We start from the raw sequence: 14,328 nt of genomic DNA, 5'->3' as shown, positions 1-14,328 counted from the left end.
AACGCTTTATTTTAATATGTGGTTTTCTTTATAGTTCCATGTTGTTGTATGCATTTAAAAACATTACTCTGATAGTTCGCAGGCTTCACCAGACTGCCAAATGGGTCCATGAGACAAAAAAAATGTTAAGGACCTCTGCCATGAAGCCATGATCGCCAAGAATCTAAGCCAGGCCCAGTTCTAGAATAACAACTCAACCAGTACTGAAGATAGAGGAATAATATGTCAGTCTGAGGTGTTAGGAGCTATTCAGGGTTTAAGAGTATCCTGGCTCAGCTTCACTCTGAGTTTTTTAGTCTCAACATTTCTATTTCAGTACTTTTACTTATTGTCCAAAGTGAATATTAACATTGATGCTTTCTTTGTCTCTCTTTTTTTTTTTAGGACAGGGAATGAGGAAAGTCAAGAGCTTTTTTTCCCCCTTCCATTGGGACTGAAGCTTTACGTGATTCCTCTTTGGAACCCTGGTTGACTTTGTATGGGTTTTGGCTCTAAGAATAAAACATCCCATCTATCTGTCAGCATCACCCTCTGCCCTCTCAACTTATCAAGCTAGTGGCTGATCCAGGAAGCTGAGCTGGGGGCAGACTCAGCTCAATTATTTGTCTTTGAGGCTGTTGGCTTTTGAAATCGTACAGGAAGGTAGTTACACCCCTAACACAGGAAGAGATGAAGAGTTCAAGATGAGAATGGCATACAGGGGACTTGACAGTGACTAGAGCAGAAGATCCACCAGTATCTTTCTTCCTCAGCTCAAACTATTGCATGATTATAATGGAGGAAGATCTTTTGTGTCTTTTGAAACAGAGGACTCATGATCATGAACACTGAAGATGCTTGGAAGTCAGCACTGAAGTAGCATAGGATCTCTCCAGAGTCAAAGGCATTTCTGTCTATCTATTGCCTTCTGGTTCCTTGCAAAGGAACTTAAAACTTCAGACTAAACTGTGACATCTCTCCTTCCTTTGTTCTTAAGTTTGGGCCCAGGAGGGGCTAAAGAATGGAGACCTTGACTGGGATGTCTTCGTGAGAAAGCTCAGATCTCAAAGGTAAGATGATACCCAATTTATCCTACCAAGTTATCATTTCTAGAGTTGGAAAATGGGAGAAGGAAGAAGTCTGGGAACTTCCTGGTAGGAAATGAGGGTGGGATGTGACTCAGGGTCTTAGCCTTATGCCTGAAACTGTCAAAGTTGCTGAGATAGTCAGCATCATTAACAGCATTTCTGGAAGAAAACAGCATCAGTGTTAGAGCTCTAAGGACCTGCACATACAGAGCATTTGAGCTAGAAGGAACCTTAGAATGGAACAGAGAAAGAGTACCAAGAGATCTTAAAAAGCATTCAGTAATGACGATAGCTTGACATTTATACTGTGCTTTAAAACACTGTGTGGCACAGTAATTAGGGAGCTAATTAAATTGATGTCTTAAATTTCTTGGTGATTAGATATAGTGAGATATGAGTACAAGTGACTGTTTTAGCTAAGTAGATGGAGAGCCAGCCTCAGAGTCTGGGTAAAAGACATGGGTTCAGTCCTTCCGCTGACACATACTGGTTGTTTCATTCAGGGCAAGTCATTTAACTATTCAATGTTCTAGATAACTCTCTGGCTATCATTTCCTGAGAAAGTTCTGACTTTTGCATTAATAGAAAATTTTCTCACTGGGAGTTCCCTATACCTAGGAAAGACATACACAGTCAAATCTACATACCTCTCTATCTATATTGATATATATATATATAAACTGGGAATATGCATGTGTGTACAAAGATATATATATATATACACACATATATACATACAAAGATATACAAATTTTCAACAATTTTGAATGAGAAAAAATGGACATTCAACAAACATGCAGATTTTTCAGGACTTTTTATCAACCAAACCTGAACTTAACAAAAATTTAATATTAAAGAGCCAATATCAAAGATCAGTTTTAAGGAACTCAACATGGACAAACTGTTTAAACATGGAAAAAATGTTTATTTATTTTTTTTTTACATAGGAAATGTATACTATATGTTTAAGATTCACCTCAAAAACAGAGTAGCTCAAAAGAAAGATTGACAGAGTTAAGTTAAAAATAGTAGTCATGTTATACAAATGAGGTGCAGAGGAAGAGCAGATACAGAGGCATCAGAGGAGGGAGGAGGGCTCACAGTTTTGAAAACCTACTCACATCAGGAATGGGTTGGCAGCACTACATAGATAACATAAAGGATGTAGCACTTTCCAAAATCTATAAAGAAATAAGAGGGGAGGGATGGGTGGATGGGGAAGCAAAGGATGAGGGAAGAAGACAAGGGAGGGGAGACATGGGGGTAAGGTTAAGTAATAGCAAGGGAAGTTATGGAGCAGAATTTAAGCAAAGTTAGCATGGATAGGAAAGGTATGTGTGTATGTAGTGTGTGTGTGTGTGTGTGTGTGTGTGTGTGTGTGTGTGTGTACATAAATATATCTTTTCTTAACTGTAGCTTGCTTGGGGGTGGGGGAAATGAAAGGTGAGGGAAATTAAGTAAATAAGGTACACAGCAGAGAGCCAAAGAATAATTTACAAAGAAGTAAAGACCAAAAAATGGATATTCATGTATATAATTTCTTCTACACACACACACACACACACACACACACACACACACACACACACATATCCTCTTTTGATCCAATAATTTGTTGTTATATATTTTTAATCTTCCTTGCTGTTCTGCTGGGTACATGAGAATATTCTTTTTTGTTTTGCTTTATTTTGTTTTGTATTCCTTTTCTGGTTTTCTTTTTTCTTATTCTGTTTTTTTTTTTAATAAGATAAGAAAAAGATTTTTGCATCAATATTCATTAGGAAAAAATATAAAAAATTTGGCTGGATATATGTGTGTAACTGTGTGTGTGTGTTTGCCTAGATATAGATAGGTATATAAATATATGTGTGTATGTATATATATATATATATATTATATATATATAATGTGTGTGTTTATATGTATGTGTCTATCACTTTGTTTTGCAAAGTGCTTTATAATAGTATTTCCTTTCAGCTTCACAACAACCCTCTGAGGTGGATACTACTATTATTGCTATTATTACTACTATTAATATACTAATATTATCTAATTCAAACCTTTCATTCTGCGAATGAGAAAATTGACACTGAGATATAATATCATGCCACAAGTCAGTGGCAGAGCTGGAACTCAGCCAGGTCCCCAGACTTCCAGTCTGCTATTATGACGCTAACTGGATAAAGAGCTACTCTTCCAGGAGAACTAAACTTCCTCAATTGTTCTTGGCATGGGAGGAGACAGAGATACCACCATGTTCCATCCTTATGGAGCCTCACAATTTTAAAAAATGCTTTCATATACATTATCTGATTTCATCCTTACAGCAATTATATGAGGAAAAGACAGATTTTTGTGTTTTATAGAAGGAATATACATAAAAACATATTGCTTTACTTATAGATGAGGAAACAGGCCTTCGTACTATCTTTTAGAAAACAGAAATTCCTTAGTTTCTCTCTCCCCTAACTACTTAAGACTGAGGGCCTGGTTGGTGAGAAGTTAGATTTTGCAAACCAATAAATATTGATTGTTTAGGTCCTTACTAGACTATTAGATTTATAGAAAAGTGGTCTTTGACCACAGGGAGTATATAATCCAGGCATACAATAATGCATACAGCTCAATATTATTATTTTAAAAATGTTTTGAGGGAGAAGATTAGGGTAAGAATTATGTTTCAATGTAGAGAGTGGAGAGGAATTAATTAGAAAAGGCTTTTTGAAGAAACACAGTGGATAGAGCACTGGCCTTGGAATCAGGAAGCCCTGACAGTTACTAGCTATGCGATCCTGGGCAAGTCCTTTAACCCTAGTTGCCACACACACAAACACACACATGAAACAAGAGGATGAAGCTAGAGGATGTAGCTAGCCTTCACTACAGGTACTTCCTGTAGTGAGGTGACCAGCATGATCTGGTTTGTGGCCTCTGGGGCTCTGATCAGGTCAGGTGGATTCAGATTAATGCATACTGGGTTGTACCACACAGCTCCCCCCAGTTTCTCTCACCAGTTCTGTGAGAACTGAGAATGAAAATATATAATTACAGAAGATATGTGACTGCTTTGTGCTTGGTAGCCTCTTAGAAGCAGAGAGCCATGGATTTTTGAGCTCAAATGGATCTTAAAGTTCTTCTACCTCAGCACTTTCCTTTAGAACTGAGCCAACTGAGATCCAGGGAGGTTGTGGCCTTTGCAAGGTCAAACAAGTAATAGGTGGCAAAACTAGGATCTTTTGCCTCCAGATCCAGCACTCCATGATGTCATACTACCTATCCTAATGAGTACATCCGCCTGCATTCTGATTTCCACCTTATCTACGGAGGTTCTGAGACCCTAAAATGTATCCACGCAACAAAATCTATCTTTGAGACCAGAGGCATCCCAAGAGCAGGTACTCTGGGAGACTTATGCTAAGTATAGACCCACAAAGTTCTCATTTCCTGCCTGATTAGTTTGTGCTCTGGTTCCCCGAAGTCAGTCCTTGGGGTGGTTATGTAGTCCAGCAGCCAAGAGCTGTTTGTTTAGGCATTTGCTTTGGGTAAGGTGAACCAGTGAGCCCCAATGTATCAGTGAGGCTTGGTTTCCAGTTTCCTCAGGACCAAAATGGGGCAATTTTCCTGGAACAGGGTCAGCAGCCTGCCAGGCTATCCAATGCCCTCAGATCCCTGTTTCTAATCTTAGAAAAGATCTTGCAAAATCATCTAACTTCATTTTATACAGAAGAAACATAATTTGAAAGATAAAATAATCTGTCCAAGTAAACACATCTACTTGTTGGTAAAATCAACAATAGCACTCAGATCTCCCAACATCCAGTCTGTTTCCATGATACTATGCTCCTTCCTCTCTTCCCCTAAAAGGATACAAACATAGCCTCTTCTTACAGGTTACTAGGTAAATAGTCTCTGGCCTTTAGGGTAGTTTATTGAAGTTTCCTAAAGTCTTTGAGCCAGATTCTCACCTAAAAATGGGGAATTGGTGAGGTATGGGATTAGATTGGGAGGGATCAGTTGCTTCAGTGCTCAGAGGTAAATGTGTCATTCTTGGAGAGCTAATTGATATTCAAGGCTTGGAGTCCCAGTGAGAAGATTAGCTTTTAATTGGAGAATTGAAAATTATTGACTTTCTGAGCTCATATAGTCACTCTGCCTGTTGCTTCCCCCATTAGATGGTGATCTCCTTGAGATAAGAGATTGTCTTTTGTCTCCCTTTGTATCTATCTCCAGTGCTTTGCTTAGTGCCTAGCTTAATAAATATATGTTGACTGATTGACACATAGCTCCAAGAATTTATGTTTTCCATGAAGATTGTCTGCATCTAGTGACTTTCACCTCTGTAAGAGGGAACTCAAAGCATTGGGGTGGGAGTGAAATTTTTTAGCAAGTCATTTGCCTTCTGGGCTTCCATCCCACATAATGACAGGCTATTCTGTCTGAAAGGGATCTTCAAGACTGTTAATCCAGTATTTTGACAAACAAGGAAATGAGCCTCAGAGACATTAATTGCTTTACCCAAGGTCATATAGCTCAAACATTACAGGCAGGACTAAAACTCAAGTTTTCTGATTTCACATTCAGTTCTCTTTCCACTACTCTCTGCTGCTTTCCCATTAAAAAACTATTTCTGGTTCTTAGTTAACGGAACAGTAATAAGGATTAACAACAGTCGATTTGGAGCTGTCTGAAAAATAGAATATACAGCTTTAATAGGTGGTGAGCTCCCCATCAATAGAGGAGTTTGAACAGAACTTACATGATCACTTCTGAGAAGGATTTAGGGGAGATTTCTGCACTGGGTGAGAGATTGGACTAGATGACCTTTGAGTTCCTGGACTCTCGAGTTCTATGATTCTTCCAGTTTGGGTCTTTGACAAAGCCTGGGAGAAGAGGGGTTAGAGAGGGAATATCATTATTAAATTGGTATTTGAGAATGGAGCTTAAAAGTGCAGATGCAGTTTTTGGAGCCTATTTCAAAAGCGCAAGCCCTACTGGTAGATGAGTCAGCTTGTATATACCTGGTCTGGAATATTGTTTTCCAGGGTTTTCCAGAGGCCAGTTGAAATGCAGAGCGTCCATCTAGACTGATGAAGATGTCATGGGATTGCCAAGGGGTCCACAACTCTATGGTTTAGGGTGAATGGCCTTTGAAGTTTGCTAGGCTTAGGTTTACACAGAGACCTAGCCCTTCTTTATGAGTGATCAGTGGAATAATGGAAAGAACACTGAACTAAGAACAAGAACATTAGAGTTCAAATCCTGGCTCAGCTGCTTACTAGCCAAATAGTTTGGGGCAAATCAGTTTTATTAACTACAAAATGGGAAAAATAATATCCTTTAGTATTTATGGAGTCACAGAGTTATTGTAATGCTTGAATGTGATTATATAAAAAGTATTTTTGCAACTGTGACATCAATATGTAAATGTCTATTATTATTGTTGTCAGTAGTAGTAATAGTAGTAGTAGAAGTAGTAGTAGTAGCTATAGTAGTAGTAATAGTAGTGATGGTTGTAATAGTGGTGGTGGTGGTGGTGGTGGTAGTACTAGTTAGTAAAGGTAGTGGTAGTAGTAGTAATAGCAATAACAGTAGTAGTAGTAGTAGTAATAATGGTAATATTAGTGGTATTTATTAGGTAATAGTAGCTATAGTGGTGGTGGTAGTAGTACTAGTTAGTAAAGGTAGTGGTAGTAGTAGTAATAGCAATAACAGTAGTAGTAGTGGTAGTAGTAGTAATAGTAATAGTAGCAGTAATAGTGGTGGTGGTGGTAGTTGTAGTACTAGTTATTAAAATAGTGATAGTAGTAGTAATAGCAATAACAGTAGTAGTAGTAGTAGTAGTAGTAGTAGTAGTGGTGGTGGTGGTGGTAATAGTACTAGTTAGTAAAGGTAGTGATAATAGTAGTAATAGCAATAACAGTAGTAGTAGTAGTAATGGTGATAATAGTAACAGTAGTAAAGGTGGAATGTAACATTTGCCTATGTGCTTCACAGTTGTGTTATGAGAAAAACTTTAAACAAAACCATAGAAATGTGTACCATTATTACTCCCACTGAGCTCTGAACACTGAGAGAATTCTTTCCACCAGAGAACAATGTCTCAAGGCCTCTTGCTGTAAATGGAAGTTCTGGTTCCAGGTGGAGTATAAGTTTGAGACTAGGGCAGCTTCCCTGGAAGGGACTCGGGTGTATTGGGGAGGATCTGAGAGGACTAGTCAGAATAAACCTCAGCCTATGCTGATCTTTTTTTGTCAAACTGTGGTGATAGTCTTAAAAAAATATCAGTAATTCAGTGGATAGAATAGGAGAGAGTGGATAAATGGACCAAGAATATAGTTGGAACCATCCCAGTTCTCTCCTCCAATGGGGAAAAGTATATAGTTCTCATAGATGAAGAATCCCCTAAGGGAGTTGATCTTTCTCACAGGCCAGTGATCACCCAAGACAGAATAGAGAAAGTCCCCACCGCATTCTTGGTCCTGCCACTCATTCTCTTCCCTTTTCCTTCCTCTGTTTTTCATTCCATTCACTGTTCCATCTATTCTCATGAGTACTTTTTCTTCATCATTCACAGTTAACATCATCTCCTCCTGCCCATCCTTGATACTTCCTTTGACTCTTCTTTCCCTTCTCAGGTCCCAGCATCATGATTAGATTGAAGTTATAAACTATCAAAAGAGCACATCTTCACCCAGCTGGCATTTTAAACAGGCTCAGTGTATTTTGACAATGAAATTATATTTCATTTAGTTTAACAATAGAATTTTTATTTTTTTATGAATTCAATAGAAAAAATGATTCAAAAAGAATTTTTGCAGAAAAGCAAACACTACAAACTTAACATCTGTGAGAGCTGAAAAGTTCTTAGAAACCACCTTATCCAACCCTCTCATTGTATAGAGGAAAAAAACAGAATCCCAAAGTAAATTCAGCAGAAAATAGAACCCAGGTCTCCTGATTTCTAATATAGCCATCTTTCATCCAGTTTTCTGAAATATGGCCTTCAGAGATACTGGTCAGGCTCATTCCCTCCCAAGTATCAACCCCTGGCTTCATGATGCAAGATGAGTGTGTTAGTCAGTTTCAATCATGTCCAACTCTCATGACCCCTTTTGGGATTTTCTTGGCAAAAATGTTGAAATGGTTTGCCATTCCTTCTTCAGTAAATTTTAACAGATGAAGAAATTGAGGCAGACTTAAATGATTTGCCCAAGATAAAATTATACAGGTAAAATCATGCAAAACCTATTTCCATATATATCACAAAACAAAACAAAAAAGAAAAAAAAACAGAAAAGTATACTTCAGTTCATTAGTTCTCTCTCTGGAGGTGGCTAACATTTTTTTTATCATGAGTCTTTTGGAATTGTCCTGAATCATTGATCAGAGTAGCTAAGTTTTTCACAGATGATCTTTGTTACAAACTAAACTGCTTTCCAGAATAGTTGGAGTAGTTCACAATTCTACCAATAGCACATCAGTGTACTTATTTCCCCACATCCCTGACACTGAAAATGTCAATTTGTCATTTTCCATTTTCTGTCTACTTAGTCAATGTGATGAATGTGAGATAGTACTTCAGAATTTTATTAATTTTCACTTCTCTAATTATTGATGATTTAGAACTTTTTTCCAATAGCTATTAATAGATTTATTTCTAACTCTGAAAACTTTCTATTTATATACAAAGGATAACTCTTCAAAGCCATTATGTTCCTCACAGAACTTCAGAGGAAGATTTTAAGCAGTGTTGCATTAACTTAAAGCATAAATCAATCTCTCTTGGACTTGTGAAGTCTCCTGGGGTTGAATATAGTAAAAAGGGACAGAATGTTGGGGAAAATCATGCCTGCTGACTTAAAATCAGACTTTCAGGGTATAGAACATCAGTGATAGCAGTGATTTAATTAAAAAAAAATGTAGAGAAAGAAATCAGCCCATGGTTTAAACCTGAAGAACTGGCTTACTGTATTTTCTGCTAATGATTGGACCTTCAAATAAGAATTTTTAAAGTAGCGACTTTTAACAACATGGCATGTATGTGTATATATGTAGAATACAACTTTTCATTCCACGGGTTTAGAAGCAACAAAAGACATATTTCTTTTTTTTGATTAGTATTTTATTTTCCCCAGTTACATGTAAAAACAAATTTTAACATTAGTTTCTAAAACTTTGAGTTCCATATTCTTTCCCTTCTCCCCCCCATTGAGAATGTAAGCAATTCAATATAGGTTATATGTGTATAGTCATGCAAAATATTTCCATAATACTCATGTTGTGAAAAAGAACATAGACCAAAATTTTAAAACCCTAAAAAAATAAAGTAAGAAAAAAGTATGTTTCAATCTACATTCAGACACCATCAGTTCTTTCTCTGGGGATGGATCACTTTTTTCATCATAGGTTCTTCAGAGTTGTCTTAAATCATTGTTTTTCTGAGAAGAGTTAAGTCATTCACAGTCGATCATCTTACAATATTGCTGTTACTTTGAACACAATATAGTTCACTTTGCATCACCTCATGTAAGTCTTTACAGGCTTTTCTGAGAATATCCTGTTCTTCATTTCTTCTAGAAGAATATTACATCATAATCACATGTTATAATGTGTTCAATCATTCCCCAATTGATGGGCATCACCTCAATTTCCAATTTTTTTATGACCAGAAAAGAGATGCTATAACTATTTTTGTACATATAGGTCCTTTTCCTTTTTCGTTTAATCTCTTTTGGATACAAACCTAGTGGTGGTATGGCTAGGTCAAAGAGTATGCATGACTTTATAGTTGTAGTTCCAAATTGCTCTACAGAATGGTTGGATCAGTTTCCAACTCCACCAACAATTCATTAATGTTTCATTTTTCCCACCCCCTCTTATATTTGTCATTTTTCTTCTCTGTCCCATTAGCCAAATTAATAGATAAGTGGCAATACTTCAGAATTGTTTTAATTTGTATTTCTCCAATTATTAATGAGTTAAAGTATTTTTCCATATAACTATAAATAGGTATGATCATATCATCTGAAAAATTTTTTCTTTTGATCATTTATCAATTGGGGAATGGCTCTTATTTTTATAAATATGATTCAGTCCTTTATATGTTTGAGAAATAAGAGAGAAATGTCCTTCAAATTTTTTTTCACAATACTAGCTGTATTTCCCTCCATTTATTCTATCCTCTTTCTCATTTCACCCTGTCCCTCCTCAAAAGTGTTTAGCTTCTGACCACCACTTCTCCCTTCTAATATGCTTTCCTTTTTATCACCTGATGTTTCTCCCTTGCCTCCTGTAGGATAAGATAGATTTCTATAACTAATTGAGTGTATATCTTATTCCCTCTTTGAGCCAATTCTTGAACCAATTACTTGCTCCCCCTTACTTCTCCCCTCTTACCCTCCTCTGTAAAAGCTTTTTCTTGCCTCTTTCATATGATAATTTACCCCATTATATGTCTTCCTTTCCCATTCTTCCAGTACATTCCTCTCTCATCCCTTAATTTTACTTTTCTAGATATCATCTCTTTTCATTTAACTAACACCTTTGCTCCCTATCTATATATACTTCTCCTAACTACTTATAGCTCCTTCTAACGAATAATGACAAAATTCTAATGTGTTAAAGTATCATTTTCCACATGTAGGGATGTAAACCATTTAACCTTATAAAAATTCCTTATGATTTCCTTTTCCTGTTTACCTTTTTATACTTCTCTTGAGTATTGAGTATTTTTTGTGTCTCCTTTACCAAATTGTTCACTTTTTTATGATTTTCTTGCATCATTTTTATTTCTCTTCCCATTTTAACACAATATTGTGTTTAAAATTTCTTTTCTGCTTTGGTCTTTTCATCAAGAATCCTTGAAAATTCTCTATTTCATTGAATATCCAATTTCCCCTTAAAGGATTATACTCAGTTTTTCTGGATAGCAGATCTTGATTATAATCCTAGCTCCTTTGCCCTACAGAATGTCATATTCTAAATTCTCTAATTCTTTAATGTAGAAGCTACTAAATCTTGTGCCATTTTCTAGCTACAAGATACTTAAATAGGGGGCAGCTAGGTGGGGCAGTGGATAGAGCACCAGCCTTGAATTCAGGAGGACCCGAGTTCAAATGTGGTCTTAGACACTTAACACTTCCTAGCTGTGTGACCCTGGGCAAGTCACTTAACCCCAGCCTCAGGGGGGAAAAAAAAAAAAAAAAGATACTTAAATAGTTTCTTTACTGGCTGCTTGAAATATTTTATCCTTGACCTGGGAATTCTGTGATTTGGTTATAATATTTTTAGGTGTTTGGGGATCTCTTTTAGGAGGTGATCAATGAATTCTATAAAGTTCTATTTAGCCTTTGGTTCTAAAATATCAGGGCAATTTTCCTTAACAATTTCTTGAAAAATGATGTTTCAGCTTTTTTTTTTTTTTTTTTTTTTTTTTGATCATGGCTTTCAAGTAGTCCAATAATTTTTAAATTCTCTGTCCTGGATCTATTTTCTAGGTCAGTTGGTTTTCCAAAGAGATATTTTACATTGTCTTATTTTTTTCATTCATTTGGTTTTGTTTTATTGTTTAGCAATTTTTAAATAAAGTCATTAGCTTCTATTTACACAATTCTAATTTTTAAGGAATTATTATTATTATTACTTTGTTGAGGCAATTGGGGTTAAGTGACTTGCCCAGAGCCACATGGCTAGGAAGTGTTAAGTGTCTGAGTCAGGTTTGAACTCAGGTCCTCCTGACTTCAGGGCTGATGCTCTAACCACTGTGCACCTAGCTGCCCCAAGGAATTATTTTCTTTAGTGAGTTTTTGTACCTCCTTTTCCATTTTTCCTATTCAACTTTTAAAGGATTTGTTTTCTTCATTGAATTTTTTCCCATTTGGCTAATTCTGTTTTTTAAGGCATTCTTTTCCTTGTTGGTTTTTTGTACTTCCTTTGCCATTTGACTTAGTGTATTTTCTAAGGTGGGTTGTTGGGTTTTTTTGTTTTGTTTTGTTTTGTTTTTTAGTATTTTTTGTGTCTCCTTTACCAAACTGTTTATTTTTTTAAATATTTTCTTGCATCATTCTTATTTCTCTTTTTACCTCTCTTACCTGATTTTCAAAATTCTTTTTGAGCTCTTACAAGATCTAAGACCATTTAATATTTTTCTTGGAGGCGTTAGATGTACACATTTTGCCTTTGTTGTCTTCTAAGTGTGTGTTTTAATTTTCCTTGTTGCCATTGTAACTTTCTATGGAAAGAATCTTTTTTTGTTGTTTGCTCATTTTCTCAGCCCATTTCTTGACTTTTAACTCTTTGTTAAAGTGGAGCTCTACTTCCAGGGTGGAAGATGCACTATCTCACACTTCAGGGGGAGAGAGGAGCTGTTTTCAGAGACACTTTTCAATTCTTCCAAGATGAAATGATCTAAGGAGAGGTGTTTATTTTTCTCTTGGCCTGTACTCTAGTCTGTGAGAGGCACTCTTTTCTTCCCTGGCACTATGAAGAAGGTCCCTGATCCATTGTGATCATAAGCTCTAATGTGCTAGTGCTCCTTCTCATCCTGGAACTGCCACTCAGGACTGCAACCTGAATCCAATTATAGGCAAAGCAACAGAATGCCTCAGGGCTAGCAAAGGGACCCTTATAATATCCTTGTGATAAGTTAGGAGTTCAACCTCCTAACTTATCGTCTGTGAGCTGAGTGTTCCAGAAACCGACACTGCTACTGCTGGATCAGGACTAAATCCTAAAGTCTGCCTGGTTTGTCTATGTTGGGACCGTGTGGGCACAGCCTGGGCTAGACAGTGCTCCACTCTTATCTTGGTGTGACAGACCCTTCCTGCCCATCTTTCAAATTGTACTAGGCTAGAAAATGTTTCACTCTGTCTTTTGTGGGTTCTGACATTCTAGAATTTGTTGAGTCATTATTTTAAATTTTTTGAAAGAATTTGAGAGAGAGCTCAGGCAAATCCCTGTCTTTACTCTGCCTCTCCAACATATTTCTTTTCTAAAATAACAAGAGTTCTGAGCTTCACTGACTAAGTTAATCTGGTATCCATACTAAATTCAGTGTCAATATGCTGAATGGGGATGAGAAGGCAAAAGAAGACAAGCAAAGAAGAATCCTGGGTGTGACTGGGAGACTCAGTCTCAAATAAAATAAAACAACATTTTCTTATAAACCTTCAAAAATCAGGGACCAAAAAAAAAAAAAAAAAGACTAAAGAAGACCCTGAACAATTTTAATACCTCCAATTTAAGCTATTTATATAAATTGTCAGTACCAAAAATTGGAAAATGAAAATAGGGTATAGATCAAGTGCTAGAAGGAACCTGAAAAGTCTAGTACATTATTGTACAGATGAGGAAAATAATTTCCAAAGAGGTTTTTATTTGCCAAAAGTCACACAGGTTACAAGTGAGAAAACTCTGATTCCAGGTAAAGTGTTTATTCCCACCACACTGCTTCTAAGCAAAGGAATTGACTTTGGTAATAACAGTTTCCTACAAAAATTCAATTTATGTTGGCAGGTCGTGTGATTCAGTAGAAAGCATCCTATTTTGATCCTGATTCATAGACTTAACTTCCAGCTCTGCCATTTACTGTCTGTGTGACCTTATGCAAGTCATTTAAATTCTCAAAAAGAATCCAGAAATTTCCTTAATCAGAAAACACTTCCTCTTTCCAAGCAGAGACATAGCAGCCAAAGACAGTTTATAATACAAATTCATTTGCAAAACACTCTGAAGTAGTGTGAGAGAAGATTATAAATAAAATTTAAAACCATAAAGAGTAATGGAAGCAAAAATAAAAGCTTGACATGAGATCTAAATGAGCCCCACTGTCCTTAAGATGGGTGAAACTGACAAGAGGTCAACAAATAAATGTAAAATGGGACAGATTTGTTTGTTTCTTTAACAATCTATATCTATCATCAGTGACAAAGGAGTTATTTTTTGGAACCATGCATCAGTCTCTAATTCATTTAGTGAAAATTTAAAAAAATAAAAAAAAAAAACAGTCGAGGGTGAGTAAATTGCAGTAAAAAAGCATTTATTAAGCTCTTACATGTCAGTCACCATGTTAAGTACAAGAGATAAAGAAAAGAGATATAAAATTCATGCACTTAATATCTATGTAGCCTCTGGGCAAGATACTTAACCACTATCTGCCTCAGTTTCTTCATTTGTAAAATGGAGATAATGACCCTATCTCCATAGTAAGCACTATATAAATATTAGCTATTACTATTAGCACCTATCTCCCAGGACTGTTGTG

The 14,328-nt window shown here is 36.3% G+C and overlaps 1 protein-coding gene across 1 annotated transcript in view; it reads left to right on the top strand.

Moving 5' to 3' along the window:
• Positions 1 to 916: 916 nt before the first annotated feature.
• The window catches only part of NLRC3 (NLR family CARD domain containing 3), a 60,729-nt gene continuing 47,317 nt past the window's right edge, over positions 917 to 14,328 (top strand). The window contains exon 1 of the mRNA XM_074279965.1: positions 917 to 1,049. The gene's annotated coding sequence lies outside the window, so the exon portion shown is untranslated. The remainder of the gene's footprint in view (positions 1,050 to 14,328) is intronic.

Source organism: Sminthopsis crassicaudata, chromosome 1 (genome assembly GCF_048593235.1).
Source record: "Sminthopsis crassicaudata isolate SCR6 chromosome 1, ASM4859323v1, whole genome shotgun sequence".
NCBI classification, from domain to species: Eukaryota; Metazoa; Chordata; class Mammalia; order Dasyuromorphia; family Dasyuridae; genus Sminthopsis; species Sminthopsis crassicaudata.
This window is presented reverse-complemented; position numbering and strand designations above follow the sequence as displayed.